Source organism: Pinus tabuliformis, chromosome 5_1, assembly GCF_031772625.1.
Source record: "Pinus tabuliformis cultivar Carrire ecotype Pingquan chromosome 5_1, CPIR1, whole genome shotgun sequence".
NCBI classification, from domain to species: domain Eukaryota; kingdom Viridiplantae; phylum Streptophyta; class Pinopsida; order Pinales; family Pinaceae; genus Pinus; species Pinus tabuliformis.
Genome location: NC_142305.1, coordinates 227,849,014 through 227,868,084, shown reverse-complemented (window position 1 = coordinate 227,868,084; position 19,071 = coordinate 227,849,014).

Here is a 19,071-nt window from a genome sequence, read left to right as displayed (position 1 = left end):
GCCAGCCCTAATTATACTAAGCCATTTAGTATTTTCTCTTTTGCCTCTGAAACAACACTTGTTGCTATTCTATTACAAAAAAATCAAGATTCCCATGACCAATCCACAACCTTTTTTAGCAAGGTTATGAGAGATGTTGAGCTTAAGTATGACATCATTAAGAAGCAAGCCTATGCCCTCATTCAAGACCTAAAATCATTTAGAATGTATGTCTTACATTCACCTATGACTGCTTATGTCCCTAATAGTGTTCTGAAAATTGTCCTAACCCAACCAAACACTGATGCGAAAAGAGGTAGATGGATCACTCAAATTCTGGATTTTGATCTAAATATCAAGGTTACCAAGCTAGTAAAAGGTCAAGGATTAGCCAAGCTTCTAGCTGAATCCAACTGCAAAGTACTTGGAATCAATTCTATTTTAGAAATACAAGGGAAGAATACACAAGAACCTTTTGTCCTTACAGAAGGGGAGAATCTATAAAAACCTTCCCTTCCTCCTAAAGAGAACAATCCACAAGAACCTTCCTTTCATCCAAAAGGGTAGAATCCACAAGAACCTCTACCTTCATAGCAGATCAGTCCTATACACATTGATGAAAAATTCTTGTTGTCAAACTGGTATCAAGATATTGTAAATTTCTTGATCCATTTTGAGTGTCCAACATCATTCTCCAAAACCCAGTGTAAAAATCTAAAGTTAAAATCAGTCAAGTACTACATTATAAATGCAAATTTATATTGGAAATATCCACTAAATATTTTGTTATTATGTTTAACAGAATCAGAAACTGAAGGAATCATTGATCAATTTCATACAGGATTTTATGGGGGACATTATTCTTGGAGAGCAACAGCATACAAGATTCTGAGGGGAGGATTTTATTGGCCCACATTGTTCTTACAAGTAGGGGAAAAGGTCAGAGGTTGTGTTCCTTGTCAAATGTTTTCTGGTAAACAAAGATTAGCAGCTCTTCCACTTGTTCCATCAATAGTTTCAACACCTTTTTCTCAATGGGGATTAGATTGTTGGCATTGTGGCACTGATTTAGAGCTATGGCATAGGTGTTGTCCTTGATGGCAAGCTATGGCACAAGTGTTGTCCTTGATGGCAACTCACTTTGGTGACAGATCTCAGTACAGGCTCTCAGAATGAAGGAAAAAGATATATACACAGGTTCACCTGGACGAAGGAGCGTATACACATGGGTTAGACATTACAAAGGCACGTATGCGTATACACGCATTTTCACGCAAGGAAAAGCACGTATATGTTCGAGAACTTACTTTTGGTCCGTGGTATTTAGTCCTTGGTATTTGAACCTATGGTTTTGGACCATGGTATCTCGTCAGAAGTGTTGATCCCAAGTATTGGGTCCATGGTATTGTTTTATTATGGTTTTGGACTGTGGTATTGTGAAAGGCCTAAGACTATAGAAGAGGAAGGAGATAATTTGGCAAAGGATCATCTGAATTAATTGAATATCTAATAAGTGCTAGATCTGAAATATTGGTGATTGGGGTTAAGGTGTAGATCTAGATCTGAATGAAGGAGGAACCTTAGCGCAAAGAGAAGGATAAGTTCTATTGATGGGTCATAATCTTAAGTCTTGAATAATAGTATCTTTGTATGATTTTGATCTGTTATATGTGGCGCATGATTGATCTATAAATCTGATAATCTGGGTTAATTAGTGTCTGAATATTTGAAAGAGTGAATTATCCTTTATAGATCTGTATGCAGGTTCAGTGAATCACAGGCGCGTATACACGCTGGTTCAGTGAATAAAAACAGCATATACGCAGGTTGGTCCAAACACAGAAGCGTATGCATGCAGGTTTCAGGTTATTGAAGTAGCGTACATCTCTTGAGTTGGGTTATAGCTAATTCTGTTTATTGTTGCAGGGTTCTGGGTTTAGAATTTGGTGTGTGGTTACTGTTACTATGCTTTGGGTACAACTGTCAGAGAAGTATCTACTTGATTCAGTTCTAATTGGTAAAAGGAGATTGTTTGATGAAAAAATTATTAATGATTGATTGATGTTCATGGATCCAGTATGAAAATTTATGAAACGTGGTCCCTGGAAGGAAGAGAAGGTTGTAGCCTTCAGTAGGCCAGCACCTACGTACTAGTATCTTGGCTAGTGCAAGAGCAAAGGGGGTTGTAGCTCACTTCCAGGAGAAGCTGGAGAAAGAGAGAGGGTTGTAGCTCTCTGCAAGTTGCAGCCTGCATACTGGTAAAGGACTGCACCAGTACATTGTAAGAAGAACTTTCAAATTGAAAGAAGATAGAGACGAATTGCAGCAGGTGGTTTTCACCCACATTGGGTTTCCACCTTATATCTTGTGTTCTTTTGTGTGATTGTCTTCAGCTCTGTTTTACTATTTTTGGTTATTGTTTATTTGATTCTGATACACAGATTAATGATCAACATCTGTAAGATAAATTAAATTATAAGTTTGCATTGTATACGCGGGTTTCCTTCTCTGTAGTTGCGTATATATGCAGTTTTATCTAACTGAAGTAACATATATGATCTGGGTTTAAAAAGGAAATAATTTACTTGATAATACTGATTCACCCCCCCCCCCCCAGTATTATTTCCAACAATTGGAATCGTAGCAGGTCCTTTAGAAGTAGCTTGATCGCTTGAAGGAAGATCTATCATCATGAGCAACTACGAGAGAGAAGTATCAATCACGCCACCAATTTTTTATGGGACCAACTTCGTCTATTGGAAGGTAAGAGTTACATCCTATATTTAATCTCTTGGTACAGAAGTCTGTGATATCATAGATACAGGGTACACTTTTCCTTCAGAAACTTCTACAGATCCGGCAGGTAAGAAGCAATATGAAACAAATGCAAAGGTTGTCAATAATCTATTAGGATGTCTATCTCAATTAGAATTTGTTAAGGTTATATAGTATAAATCTGCAAAAGAAATATGGTACAAGATTGTTCTGAGCTATGAAGGAGATGAACAAGTAAAACGAGCAAAACTTCAAACCCTCAGAATTCAATATGAAAATCTCAGAATGCACAATGATGAAAGTGTGGCTAACTATTTCCTTCATGTAGATGAGATTGTTAATTGTATGAAAAACTTGGGTGAAGAAATAAAAGAGGCTGTTGTGGTTGAAAAGGTTCTAAGATCTTTGTCCCCTAAGTTTGAATCTAAAGTTTCTGCAATAGAAGAAAAAGAGAATCTACGAAACCTTACCATGTCATAACTGCACGAAATTATGACTGCTTATGAAATGAGGAAAGGAGGACCATCAGACAGGAGAGAAGCTGCTTTCAAGGCTTCAGGCAAAGGAGATTACTATGAATCAGGACACGTGTCAAAAGAAGAGGAAGAATCAAATTTTGTCAAGAACCTTCAACGGGGTGCTGGAAGATTCAGAGGTAAGTTACCTTTCAAATGCTTTGCTTGTGGAAGAGTTGGTCACTATGCTGCCAAATGTCCTCATAAGGATAAGATTGACAAGGGTAAGGAACCTGTTAGATGGAACAAGAAACAGAATGAAAATAAGAAAAGCTATTACACTCATGAAGATAGTGATGGAATTTCAAATAGTGATGAAGATGAACAAGGTAATAAATATAAACTTTTAATGGCTTTTGAAGATGATGATTTTGTGGATGCTATAGATGAAGAAAGTCTTTATGAAGATATTTCTAGACTCAAAATTTGTTTAGAAGAGAAGAATGTGATCATAGATACTCTACAATTCGAACTTGCTGAAAAAGAAAAACATCATGAAAAGTTAGAATGTGAAATTGTGGGACTGAGAAAAGAGATTGAGAAAACAAAAGCTCTTAATCTTAGATTTGTTAAAGGATCTGACACGTTAGATGAGATTATCAAAGTATAGCACTCTCTACTAATCAAGACAGGTATAGGATATAATGAAGAAACAACTCAAGCACAGAAAACATCTACTTCCAAGAGTTATCTTGATGCTGCAAGGAGAAGTGAACAAAGACCCAATGGAAATCACCAGGTAAATCAGAAACAATTTACCTCAAGAATGAACAAAGACTACCAGGTAAATCGGGGCAAATCTACTTTAAGGACAAACAAAAGCTACAACCAGCCACAGGTAAAACCTTCTCAATTTGCCTCAAGAATGGATGTCAATAGAAACTACAATCATTTGGCTGGAAGATTTGATAATCACAAGAGTTTCTTCAATGGCCAATGTTTTTCTTGTCATAACTTTGGTCACAAAGCAGCTCAATGTGTTGCCTATAAGACAATCATGACTAGAGAAGCTCATAAACAGAGGAGTATGACTGGGATCATTAAAATGGCCTACAACAACTTCTCTACTCTTGAAAATGAAATAGAATGTTCTATTTGTAACAATTTCGATCATGAAGATCCTGAATGCAGGAGCAGGTTTCGATAGACAACTCAGAAGGAGCAAGCCTCAAGTGCCAAATCATGGAGAATAAAAGAACCCCAACCAGAAAGATGTGGTATAGCCTTATATGTGGAAGGGTAGGAAAATCAATGGTACATCAACAGTGGATGTTCGAAACATATGACAAGTGATAAAGAAAAACTTCAGTCATATAGTGCCTTAGAGAAGGAGAAGAAGGTTTCTTTTGGAAATGACACCCCTGCTCTCATAAAAGGTAAAGGTTCTGTTCAGTTGAAAGAAAGGGTCAAAGCTAGAAATGTCATGTATTTTGATGGCTTAAAGCATAATCTATTAAGTGTCAGCCAGATGTGTCATCAAGGAACTGAGGTAATATTTCGATCAAATGGATGTAGTGTTCGTGATCTTGATACAGGAAAAACAGTGATCAAAGGCGTAAGGACTCCAAATAATTTATGCATATTCAAAGAAGGACAACATCAATGATATTTGAGCAATAATGATGAACACTAGCTATGGCATAGAAGATTAGGGCATCTTAGTTTCTCACAGATAAGGAAAGCATGCAAATACCAAGCAGTTCGTGGTCTTTTAGACATCAAAATCCCAAACAATACATTATGCAAATCATGTCAGTTTGGCAAGCAAACCAGAACTAACTTCCCTGAGAAGGAAGGATCAGCCAGCAGGCTGCTTTACTTGTCCATAATGATGTATGTGGTCTAACTAGGAAAAGGTCACCTCGAGGAGAAGAATATTTTATATTACTCATTGATGACTATTCCAGGATGTGTTGGATAGGACTTATGAAGCACAAAGACGAAGCCTTTGAAAAGTTCAAATCATTCAAAGCCTTGGTAGAGAACGAATCAGATAACAGAATCAAATGCCTCAGGTGTGATCGAGGAGGAGAATTTACCTCGAATGAATTTTTCGATTTTTGTGAAGAACATGGAATAAGAAGGGAATTCTCTACAGCTAGGACTCCTCAGCAAAATGGAGTAGTGGAAAGGATGAACAAAACGGTTCAACAAATGGATGATGCAATGCTTGATGAGTCTAGAACTCCCGCAACCTTCTAGGGTGAAGCCACATTTGCTGCAGTTGTTATTCTCAACAAGACAAATGTCCGGGTGAATAGCACTCAAACTCCTCATGAGCTCTGGTATGGTGAGACTCCTTCGGTAAAATATTTCAAAATTTTTGGAAGCAAATGCTATATTAAAAATAATGATGAAAATCTTGGCAAGTTTGAACCTAGAGCAGATGAAGGCATTCTCCTTGGTTATTCTCCCCACAACAAAGCATATAAGTGTTACAACAAAAGACTTGGAAGAATTGTTGACAGCATTGATGTAGTGGTTGATGAAGAAGGAAACATTCCTAGGCAAGTGAATTCCGAAGATTTCGAAGATGATGAGGACTATCCTTCAACATCTAATCAGACTTATGATGAAGAAGAAGCTCAAGAGGCACCAGAAGAACAGACAAGGATAGAAGATAAAACTCCATCCAGGTACGTTCAGAAGAATCATCCAGAATCTCAAATTTTGGGGCAGAAAGAGGCAGGTATACAAACAAGAAGAACTATTGCAGAAGCCTCAAGCTATTTGGCATTACTCTCCTCCACTGAACCACAAAATGTAAAAGAGGCATGCAAAGATGAATGCTAGGTCAAGGAAATGGATGAAGAACTTGAATAAATCGAAAAGAATAACACTTGGGAGTTGGTTCCTAGACCAAAAGATAAGAATGTCATAGGGACAAAGTGGATCTTTAAAAACAAGTTGAATGAAAATGGGGAAGTTATTAGAAACAAGGCCAGACTTGTTTGTAAAGGGTATGCTCATAAAGAAGGAATAGACTTTGAAGAAACTTTTGCTCCCATTGCTAGACTTGAGGCCATCCGAATGTTCCTTGCTCTCTCAAGCTTTCAGAAGTTCAAAGTATTTCAAATGGATGTGAAATCAGCTTTTCTGAATGGAGACTTAGAAGAAGAAGTGTATATTGAGCAACCAGATGGATTCATCCTTGGAAATGATCCAAAACTTGTATGCAGACTTAAGAAGGCCCTCTATGGTCTTAAACAAGCTCCAAGGGCTTGGTACTATCGGTTGGACAAATACCTTCATCAACAAGGTTTTTCAAAAGGATCAACAGATAGCAATCTTTATATAAAAATTGAAAATGACAAATTGCTAATACTTGTTGTGTATGTAGATGACATTATCTTTAGCAACAATGAAGAAGCTATGAGTCAAAACTTTGCCTTGGTGATGCAGAAAGAATTCGAAATGTCATTACTTGGAGAGCTGACATATTTTCTTGGTCTACAAATCCAACAAAATGAAGGCGGTATCTTTTTGTCTCAAACCAAGTATCTCAAGCAGATATTGAAGAAATATGGCATGGAAGATTCGAAACCAGTATGTACCCCTATGGTTATAGGATGCAGCCTCAGTGCAAATGATGAATCAGCAGCAGTGCATCAACCAACCTATAGATCCATGATTGGAAGTCTGCTTTATTTGACAGGTACCTGACCAGACATCATGCATGTAGTAGGAATGTTTGGAAGATTTCAGGCAAATCAAAATGAAACTCACCTTCATGCAGTGAAGAGAATCTTCAAGTATCTTCAAGGAACTCAAAACTATGGCTTATGGTATCTGAGAGATACAGATCTCACTCTTCATGCTTATATAGATGTAGATTGGGCTGGAAGCATGGATGACAGAAAGAGCACAAGTGGTGGTGCATTCTTTATGGGTTCCAGATTAGTATCTTGGTTCAACAAGAAACAAAGTTCGATCGCTCTATCTACAGCTGAAGCAGAATATGTGGCTGCTGCATCTTGCTGCACTCAACTCCTCTGGATGATGCAAACCTTGCAGGATTTTCAAATCACTTTTACACCACCTGTTATCACTTAGAACTAAAATTGATATATGTAACTTTTCATCCTAGCCCGATGACAAAGGTCAGTGCTAGTTTATTTTTGTTTTAATTTTCTTCCCTTAGAATCTGAAGTTTTGAAGAGTTTTTGAGTCAAGTTATTCTCAGCTCCCATTGGTTCCCCTCCATCTACCATTGTTTTATAGCCACCTGTTATCTTATGTCAGTCACCGTGCCTTTTTGTAATTTCGCAGCGCAATCCTGATTAGGCAGTTTCGCAGCGCATCATTCAAATTTAAAACTGACAGCGCTGCGAAATCATGGATTCGTACATTTCGCAGCGAATCTTTCCCGAAATGTCAAATCCGTTAGGTGAGTCATAGGCCGTGTCTTCTCATGTCAGCTCATGTACCCCTCTTATCACATTTCACCACTCATTGCCACTATCACCACCACTAGATCTGTTGATACGCATGAATCATCATTTCCAAGAAAGACCACCGTGCATAAATCTTAATGATGGTCGTAAGTCTTGCATGAATGACAAATCTGCACGATTACAACTTGAAAGATTTTAAACGGCAAAATTTAAAATTCAACTACAAAGATAATCAAGCGAGGCTGATAATCAAGCGAGGCTGAATTCAAATAGAAGCTGAATCACAATTCCAACCGGAGCTGGTAGTCATTGTTTGCAAAGATTTGGAAGAATCAATGGAGAAAAAGGAGCACAGATCCGGCAAATGTCTAAGGACTGATCCTGAAGGCTTAGATATAACGCTGAGAAATAAAGAGGTGGAGAAAGCATTTAAAAAGGCCGGGTGCTGGAATTTTTGCAAAAAGTTACAAGGAGGACACGCACAGGTAACTAAAGAATTTGCACTTAACTTCACAGGCGTGAATTCAAAAGTAGCCATGATAGAATTGCAGGTTTCGCCAGAAGTGATATCTACTGTGACAGAGATCCCACGAGGACAAGAGCAATGGTTTAAAAACTTCAAGTTTGACATGAATCCTTGCAAGGAGTTTTTGAAGGATGAATTTGTAAATGAAGATTTAAGTAAGGCAGTGCCCAGGAGTTATGTCAAAGAATATTATGCTCATTTACTCACCTGCATACAGAAATATCTGACTTGTGAAGGAAGGTATAACAAGGTTTACTCTTACCATTTTAAACTCCTTTTGCATTTCACCGGGAAGGTCTCCATAGACTTACCTTATTATCTTTTCCGTAGTTTGAGTAAGATGTGTGATAAGGTACAGCTGAGGAAAGAGGATTGTGAAACCTCTTTGTTTCATCATGGTTTGATCAAACTACTGGTTTTAGATGGGCTCCAAAAGATAGACAGAGATTGGAATTCATTCATTTTTATGGCTGGTTTCAAAAGCCAGACTGGCTTCACTCCTCCACCTGCTAGAGATTTTACAATAGCTGAGCTCCAAACAGAAGCGAGAGCTAAAAGAGTTCCAAATTCACAAGTAAGAAAACAAGTGAAGCCACTCATCATCCAAGATCAACCTCAGCAATCAACTAAGGAAAAAGCTCATGGTAAAAAGACTGTACCTGAAACAAGCACATCTGAAGTAGTCTCAAGGATAAGAACAAGAAGCCAGATGAATAAGGAAAAAGGTAAAGCTGTAGCAGTCGAAGAAAGTCCAGTGTCCAAGGGAAGTTTAAATGCCTTATTACAGGCTATTGACTTTGAGCAGTCTCTACCAGTTCAAATTGAGTTGATACAGTCAGAACAAGAAAGCACTAAGAAAGCTAAGGCCTCAAAAAGGCTTAAATTTGATGAGCCAACTGAAGAGTTTGTTTTTAAACCTAGAAGACCTATGACAAGGAGATTCCAGCAAGTACAGGAAGCACTGTCAAGAACAGAGGAAACAGGGGAAGGGACACAACGTTGGCAAAAGAAAAACATAGGCAAAACAATCATCACATCTAAAGAAGATAATATAGCAGACCTGAAGAGCCAATTAGAATCAGCTAAGCATGAGATTGCCAAATTGAAGAAAGCTGCTAGAAGACACACAGTCATACAAGCAAACTATTATAAAACTCTATGGAAAGGGAATGCAACTGTAGAAGCCCAGGTGAATTCAGTGGTTGATGGCCATTCACAATTTCCCACCTGGACAGTACCAGCAATCAAAGAAGCCAAGTACATCCGAAGGATCAATATGCAACTGAGAGCTGGGAATAAGGTTATGAAGAAACAAATTGAAGATCTGAAGGCACAGCTAAGCCAGCTTAAAGGACCTGCTAAATGAGTTTTCATTTCAGGTAAGATTCTATTTCAAAATTTTGATAAGTTTGCTTGATCTTATCTTTCTGAAGAAATCTAAATCCCTATTCGGCCTTTGGAAAGTCTAAAGAAGTTTTTGGCAATCAAGCACTCGGTTAATAAAGGTCTCAGGTTAAAAACAAGTTGTTTTAAATAATTCAGCAGTTTCGTAGCGCGCTACGAAACTGCTGAAAGTGATGATTTCAACATAAATCAAGTAGTTTTGAAGTTGAAGCGGGAAAATTTTGAAGGACAGTTGTATACAGCGAGAACACCTGAAGTTGCAACAGCCAATCAGACTAGCACAAGTGGAAATAAATAGTTTGAATCAAAAAGTGGCATTTTGTCATATCATAAGGAAATTGAAGCATGTATCAGACAGCTTGAATATGTTTTCCTTTTTGTTTTCGAAACAGTGGATGACACATCATCAAATCAGGTTTCATAAACAGCGTACAGCACATCAAAACGTAGCCACCTTCATATTTCTAGGGACAACAATTAAAAAACCGACTTATGAAGATTTGAAGATCAAAAAGCCGAGAAGCAAGGATAGTCTCCTAATTTTTCTGGACAGTAAAGAAGATATAACATCCAAGGTCAACATGGAGCATTAAACACCCATCTCAGCCAAACTGAAAAAGAACCAGATGTCATAGAAAGGTATCATCTTAATTATAGCCATCATGCATGTAATATGGAGTTAGAGTCATAGTTGATTTAGATCTCTAAAAACTCCAGTCAACACTTTGTTGTATTTATTTAGTTAGAGTTTAATAGTTGTCAGTAATAGAAGTAGTTTTCGAATTCCCCTCATGCTGGAGGAGAAATCTCAATCAGTTAGAATAAGAGCTCTATATATAGCTGAAACAGCAATGTAATCAGGGTTGGAAATTTTATGCAAAAGCTTGTATTTGGCCTATGTAAGACTCATTTTCAGTAATACATGCTTGACTTTTCTTCTTAGGATTCATGAAGGATTTTTTATGTTCAGAATATGTGATGTTGTCCTTTTCTTAATTCTTACAGTGATATAGATGTATAATCACTCAGAATTCACTGAATGTGCTCTTACTTCCTGTATACATTTATAAACTGTGTGGTCCTATATGAGTTTATGTTCTGAATGTTTAAATGTTGAATGCCCTGACTTCCATGTAAGGTTGAGTTCATTGTTATATTGAGATGTTGTTGACTCCATAAGCCCAATGGATAGTTGTTTAATGTGTTTCCACCATTCATATTTTTCACAGTTGTTCTATAAGAGTTAGCCATCTTATCTTTAATCAAAATCATTAATCCATCAAGAGAGAGCCCTCTCAGGTTGAGGAGGCTAAGCCTCAGCCTAAAGTCGGTTTGAAATAGTTACTTGAAGTCTTCCTGGTCTGCAGCCTTCTAGGGCCTGATTTTGAGATAACACCACCTATCTCCATATTATGTGATAATACAAGTGCAATCAACATTTCAAAGAACCCAGTTATGCATTCAAAGACCAAGCACATACCTATCAAATATCATTTCCTCCGGGAACAAGTGCTTGAACAAAAGGTCAAGTTGGAATATTTTCCCTCTAAGGAACAAGTTGCTGATATACTCACCAAACCACTGCCCAGGGAGACATTTGAATACCTCAGACAAAAGCTGGGAGTAGTTGATGCTTCAGCTTGCTGTTGAAACTTGTTTGTTTCAGAGAAAAGTGGTTGTACACGAGTTTTCTGAAGAGGATCCATGTACATACGCTGGTTTATACAGATACAATCGCGTATATGGAGGCTTGATGGATATCAGTAGGGACAAGCTCTGGTTGAAGATAATCTGATATGGGTCTGACAGAGACCATCTGGCACAGGTTCAGGGGGAGCAGATAAACTTCTAATAATGCATTGTTGGCATTATCGTAGAAGCTTTTGGTTCAAGTTCACAGCTGTTGTTGGTTTCCGGTGGAACAAATGCAGAGGGAGAACAGAAGGAAAACATGGTTGCTGATCTGAATAGTGATTGACAGATGCTGCTGATATCAGTTATTGGTGACTTTCATAAGTCTTGCTCTAGATATTTCTTCTCTATGTCATGTATCTCTTTTATGGTGTCAAGGTCATGTAACGGCCTATTTTGGTTTCCCCACTATGCCTGGGATGAAGATGTAATGTACTTGGTTGACATATGTAAATTTATGATGTATTCCCACTTGGTTGGGTGGATGATCCCAACTTGGTTGGGTGATGGATGTATGTATTGAGTCTTTTGGTGATAGGAAGGTCTTTTATGATGTATAAGTCATGGTTCTTCTTGAAGAACATCTTTTTGCAGATCTTGCCTACAGCCAGGGGGAGCACAGTTAGCACAGCAGGGTAGAGGTTTCATCATGTACTTAGGGGGAGCACAACCCTTTGCCCTTAATGACAAAGTGGGAGAATGAATTGGAGGATCTTGGGGTTGCCATCAAGTCCAAAGGGGGAGATTGTTGGCATTGTGGCACTGATTTATGGCACAGGTGTTTTCCTTGATGGCAAGCTATGGCACAAGTGTTGTCCTTGATGGCAACTCACTTTGGTGACAGATCTCAGTACAGGCTCTCAGAATGAAGGAAAAATATATATACACAGTTTCACCTAGACGAAGGCGCATATACACGCAGGTTAGACATTACAAAGGCACGTGTGCGTATACACGCACTTTCACGCAAGGAAAAGCGCTTATATGTTGGAGAACTTACTTTTGGTCTGTGGTATTTAGTCCTTGGTATTTGAACCTATGGTTTTGGACCATGGTATCTCGTCAGAAGTGTTCATCCCAAGTATTGGGTCCATGGTATTCTTTTATTATGGTTTTGGACCGTGGTATTGTGAAAGGCCTAAGACTATAAAAGAGGAAGGAGATCATTTGGCAAAGGATCATCTGAATTAATTGAATATCTAATAAGTGCTAAATTTGAAGTATTGGTGATTGGGGTTATGGTGCATATCTGGATCTAAATGAAGGAGGAACCTTAGCGCAAAGAGAAGGATAAGTTCTATTGATGGGTCATAATCTTAAGGCTTGAATAATAGTATCTTTGTATGATTTTGATCTATTATATGTGGCGCATGCTTGATCTATAAATATGATAATCTAGGTTAATTAGTGTCTAAATATTTGAAAGAGTGAATTATCCTTTATAGATCTGTATGCAGGTTTAGTGAATTGAAGGGGCATATACACGCTGGTTCAGTGAATAAAAATAGCATATACGCAGGTTGGTCCAAACACAGAAGCGTATGCACGCAGGTTTCAGGTTATTGAAGTAGCGTACATCTCTTGAGTTGGGTTATAGCTACTTTTGTTTATTGTTGCAGTGTTCTGGGTTCAGAATTTGGTGTGTGGTTACTGTTACTGTGCTTTGGGTACAGCTGTCAGAGAAGTATCTACTTGATTCAGTTCTAATTGGTAAAAGGAGATTGTTTGATGCAGAAATTCTTAATGATTGATTGATGTTCATGGATCCAGTCTGAAAATTTATGAAATATGATCCCTGGAAGGAAGAGAAGGTTGTAGCCTTCAGTAGGCCAGCACCTACGTACTAGTATCTTGGCTAGTGCAAGATCAAAGGGGGTTGTAGCTCCCTTCCAAGAGCAGCTGGAGAATGAGAGAGGGTTGTAGCTCTCTGCAGGTTGCAGCCTGCGTACTGGTAAAGGACTACACCAATCCATTGTAAGAAGAAGTTTCAAATTAAAAGAAGATAAAGACGAATTGTAGCAGGTGGTTTTCACCCACATTGGGTTTCCACGTTATATCTTGTGTTCTTGTGTGTGATCGTCTTCAGCTCTATTTTACTGTTTATGGTTACTGTTTATTTGATTCTGATACATAGATTAATTATCAACATCCGTAAGATAAATTAAATTATAAGTCCGCATTGTATACGCGGGTTTCCTTCTCTGTAGTCGCGTATATACGTAGTTTTATCTAACTGAAGTAGCGTATATGATCTGGGTTTAAAAAGAAAATAATTGACTTGATAATACTGATTCACCCCCCCCCCGTCTTAGTATTATTTCCAACATATATTTTGTTGGAGAGATTCATCCCACTTCAAGTAATAAGCATAGATGGATCCTCACTGCAACAAATTACTTTACTAAATGGGTGGAAGAAATTCCAGTCAGAAATGGTACTGATTCAGTATTAATTAAGTTTATTGAGGAGAATATCTTATCTAGATTTGGTTGCCCAACTCAAATTGTCACTGACAGTGCAGCAGCTTTTGCTAGTGTTAAAATGATTGACTTTTGCCAGAAATATCAAATTCTATTACATCATTCAACTCCATACTACCCTCAAGGTAATGGCCTTGCGAAGTCATCAAACAAAAGTCTAGTAAAGGTAATCAAAAATACTCTAGTTGATCATAAGAAGATCTGGGATTCACATCTGATTTATGCAGTATGGGCAAATAGAATTACTCCAAAGAGATCAATTGGAAAATATCCATTTGAGTTAGTCTATGGGAAAGATGCAATTTTCCCTACCAATTTGGCCTTCCCTGTTTTAAAACTTTTGCAGGGTTCAACAGATGAACCTGATGATTTGTCAAGAAGAATAAATCTGATTATTGAACTTAATGAAAATAGAGATGAAGTTCAATACAAATTGAATAAGTATCAAAATAAGATGAAGGTCCTGTTTGACAGAAGAGCCAGGGAAAGTGACTTTAAGGAAGGTGATCTAGTTCTAAGATGGGATGCCAGGAGAGAAGAGAAAGGGAAGCATGGAAAATTTGATAATCTATGGTTTGGACCTTTACTAATTGCTGATGTGAAGGGTAACAACACTTTTGTGTTGTAGAATCTTGAGGGGCAATATTCCACTTATTTAGTAAATGGAAGGTTTCTCAAACATTACATTCAGTACTAAGAAGTTGAAATAGTTTTCATTGTAAATACTCTAGTTTTCTTTTACCTTTCAAGATATCAGTGTGATTTTATTTACACCAAGGACTCCATAGCCCAAAGAGAAGGCACATGTATCTGCAGGTTCTCTACATTCTATAGGAGAAAGCAGTCTCTAGTTGGAGCCAATGTTGTAGCATTTTTTGGTTTTGATGAGATAGAATAAATTAGTCAAAAAATACATAAAAATATTTTGAAAAAATGCTAAGTTAGGATATGGACATAACAATATTGAATAAAATGTTAGTGAAAAAAATCTTGATGATGATTTCCATATCAAAGAAAATGTTAGGTTAGATGTCTTAAAAAATAAAGACAAAACTAAAATGTTAGGTTAGAAAGAAAACAAAACGAATAAACTTTGAAAGTGAGCAAGTCTAAATGCCACTACTACTTTTCTGCAGAATAATGGTGTGTGCAACTTGTTTTAAATGCCACAACCGATGACAATCAAACTATTTAATCTTGACTACTTCATGCTTTAAATTTGATGTTATAGTTAGAGAATAAAGATCTGGCCAAATTGTTTAATCTTGGCAGATCAGTAGTTAGGTAGAGAATAATAAGGGGTTCATCAGTTTAATCTGAGCCCTTTGAGGTTATAAGGGTAGATTTAGATAGTTTTTTTTGTAAAATAAAAGGAAAGGAAAAGGGTTTGCTAGCTTAAATGCACCCATTATATGAAGAAAAAATGATAGAATAAGCAAAGGGTAAGTAGAGAAAGGTTGCAGAAGTTTGTTGATTGATTGGACAAAATGTACATATATCATGTTTTACCATATGTTTCTATGACCATGATTCAATTACACAAAGCAAATGAAGGTCTACAAGATCAATTAATTAACTTCCCATTCATCCTATATTCACTAATTTCCCCTTCCTACCTTCATACATTCATATTCATTCATTTTCCACAAAAAAAACCCTTTTCCTAAGGTCAAATTCCTTTTTTGCCTAGGAAAAGTGAAAAGCCCATGTAAAATCCCCTTTTACACAAAAAAAAAACCCACAAAAAGGTGTTTACCCTAAGTATTGATGCATATATGAAAAGCGAATAACTTATAAAAAGCATTATACTTAGTGTATTTTCCCCTTTCCGCTTATATTTCCCTTTTCTGCCTATATTTCCCCTTTTCGTGTATATTTTTCCTTTCGCTCATATTTTCATATTAACGCTAACTATAGTATTAAACCCCTAAAGTCCCTTTTCCCATATATATTAACTCCTTTATTAAATACCCCAAAACCCTTATTTTTATTATAAAAATTGTATATTTCATAAAATATTGCATCGACCGATCGCAAGCCCTTTCAACGTGCATCCACTCTCCCCGCCGTTGCAATCTCTGATTGTGATGCGATGAACCCTGTTATCACCATAACAATTTTTTTTCTAAACCTGAGCAATTTACATTGTTCCTAGTCATGTTCCTAGATAGTTGTTAAGTCATTTTATGTTTTAATGGGTAGGTGATAGGTTAAGAGTCTCAAAAGTCTCATTTTCATATCCAAATAAAGTTTAACAACCTTATTCCATGTCTTAGAAGTCTCACATTCTGTTTAGAACTCATATCTTAAACCATTTTGAAATTTTTTTTGGAATTAGCCCTGAAACCACATTTTCGTAGCACAGACAGTGTAAAAGGTCTATTTTGCACTACGAAAATGTTGCTCTTTTCGTAGCACTTTTCCCCAAAAATACACTAAGCGCACTACGAAAGCACAGAATTCATAGGCAGTCTTGTCAAAACATCAATTCGTTCAAATTCCATTAATTTTTCATTATTAGGTGTTAGCTAGGAGTCAGTTCTTAAGCATGCAACCATCCAAATCCATCATTTCAAATGTAGGGGTCATCATGATAGGTAATTTCAAATTTGAAAGGGCTGGCTAGTTTCTTATTGCAGTTTGCATGCAAACACTCAAACAGACCATTTTCGAATGATAAGCTTATGGTAATCTCTTACCAAAGCTTCTCTCATCTATAATTCAAGCGAGGCTAATTACCATTAACAAGCGAGGTTGACCACCATAAGCAAGCGAGGCTGATAAACTTCAGATTTTTGAATACTGTTTTGAAAAAAGAGCATACACAGCAGTTTCGTAGCGCGCTACGAAACTGCTGAAGGTGAACTTTTAGCACTTTATATATGTATTTTGGAGGTAAGGTCTGATAAGTTTCAAGTTTTGATGTTGCTGGTAGACATATGAAGATCATAGATGAAGTTTCAGATTGCAGAGATGTAGAAAGAATGGTTCAAAGAAGTATTTTACAGTGATATAAAAGTTGCGCTATGAAAACAGGCTATTTTTGTAGTGCAGTCATGTTTCATCTTCTTCTCCATTTGTTCGAGGTTCTCTTTTTGCACGGGTGGAAAACTAAAGTTTTAATGGATTGCTAACACATGTCACATATATGAAAAAATCATCAATCCCAACAAAACTGCTTGAAGATAAGCATAAAGGATTAAGGGCTAAAAATGAGAAACTTTGTCTCATTGTTTTTAGGACAGTTAGGTCATGGATCAGTAGGGTTTGTAACAATGCTGAGGCATCATAAAGGTCGAAGACAAGGATTAGCAGTTGTAAAAGAATGTATTTAAGTCATAGAAAGAGTTGTTGAAACATGTTTTAGGAGTTTCACTCCTATTTGTATTAGGACTCCTAAAAGATAGTTAGCTGTCAGTTTGTAATTAAGAAGTTTTTTTTATGAGTAGATACGTGTCAATTTTAGAAATTCGAATTCTCCTAAGAATGGATCATAGAATCCAAGGTTGTAAAAACTCTATATGAAGCATGAGGTTGAATTCCTCAAGGTTGGAAATTTTATTAGCAAAAGAAGTTGTGTTATTGTAGAGACTGTGTGTTTTTTCAAACTTAATACGGATATTAGTTTTACTACTCAAGATTCACAAGGGGTTTATGTGTTTGATATTTCGATGGCATTTTTCAATTACTTATTTGCAGTGGTATGAGCATGTGTTGCTTAGAATTCATTGGAAAATGCTCTAACTTCCTTCACATGCTTGTAAATTGTGTTTATTCACTGTGTTATTGTTTCACTTATAAACCTAAACTCCAAGTGCCTTGACTTCCATGTTTAGTTGATTATGATGTTTTGTTGAAGAAAATCTTGACTCCATAGCCCAATAGATGTTTGCTAATCTTTTGATTCAACCAATTATACATTTTTGTCCATTTTTATTCCTAGAGTTAGCCATCTAATCATTAATCAAAAATCTTAAACCTATTAAGAGAGCCCTCTTGGGTTGAGGAGGCTAAGCCTCAACCAAAAGATTGGTTTGAAAGGGTTACTCAGAGTCTACTTGATCACCAGCCTATCAGGGTCAGATTTTGTGATAACATTTTGGTGCATCTACCGAGAGCCTGAAGATTACTCATTCCTGAAATCAAGAAGTTGAACTTCTGAAGGTAGCAGGAGCTCAGAAAGTTTTTCGAGGCTGCAATCTACCTTGGTGACTCCATACATTTTGGTGACTCCATTGTGGAAAATGCAAACATTATTTCAAGAGGAAGTCAAAGAATTTCGGAAATATCAGGTGCTCCATTTGATTTGAAATCTTTTTCCTCCAAAATATTAAGAACTCCTGAAGACAAAAAGGTTGATGATAAAATTCATGAAGTGTTGTTTAGATCAGAAAGTGAAAAAGAACTCATTGATATTATCTTAGACCTGCAAAAGAGAGGTGTTGGCATTATGATACAGATTTGGCACTATGACACACGTGTTGTCCTTGATGGCAACTCACACAAACTACAGATCATAGTTCATGCTCACAGAATGAAGAAACACAGGTATATGCAGGTTACACATTAACCAAGTTGCATGTACACGTGGGTTCGTAGACCAAAAGGCGCATATAGCGTACACATGCACTTTCACGGAAGGAAAGGCGCGTACATGTTGGAAAACTTAGTTTTGGTCAGTGGTATTTGGTCCATGGTATTTTGATCCATGGTATTGGTCTAAGGTATCTTGTCCGAAGTGTTGACCCCAGGTATTTGGTCCAAGGTATTGATTTTAAGTGGTTTTGAACCATGGTATTGAGTAAGGCCTAAGTCTATAAAAGGAGGAGAAGATCATTAGGCAAAGGCACTCAAGCATTGAATATCTAATGAAGAGGAAGATCTAGAATACAGGTCATTGGGTTATAGTGCACAGCTAGATCTGAATCAAGGATGAACCTGAGTTCTTGATGAAGGATAAGTTCTATTAATGGGTCAAGATCTTAAGGCTTGAAGATAAGTATCTTTGTGTGATTTTGATCTTTTATCTAAATAACTGGCGCATGTTGTAATTTGTAAATATGATGATCTAGGTATAACTGACGTCTGGAATTGTTGTAAGGTTTAAATCACCATTTATAGATCTATACGTAGGTTCACTTTAGAAAAGGCACGTATACACACTGGTTCTGCATATCAAAATGATGTATATGTAGGTTCGCCTTGAGATAACGACGTATCTATGTAGGTTTGACACATTGAAGTAGCGTATACCTAATAAAATATGCTTTAGCTACTTCTGTTTGCTGTTGTAGTGTTCTGGGTTC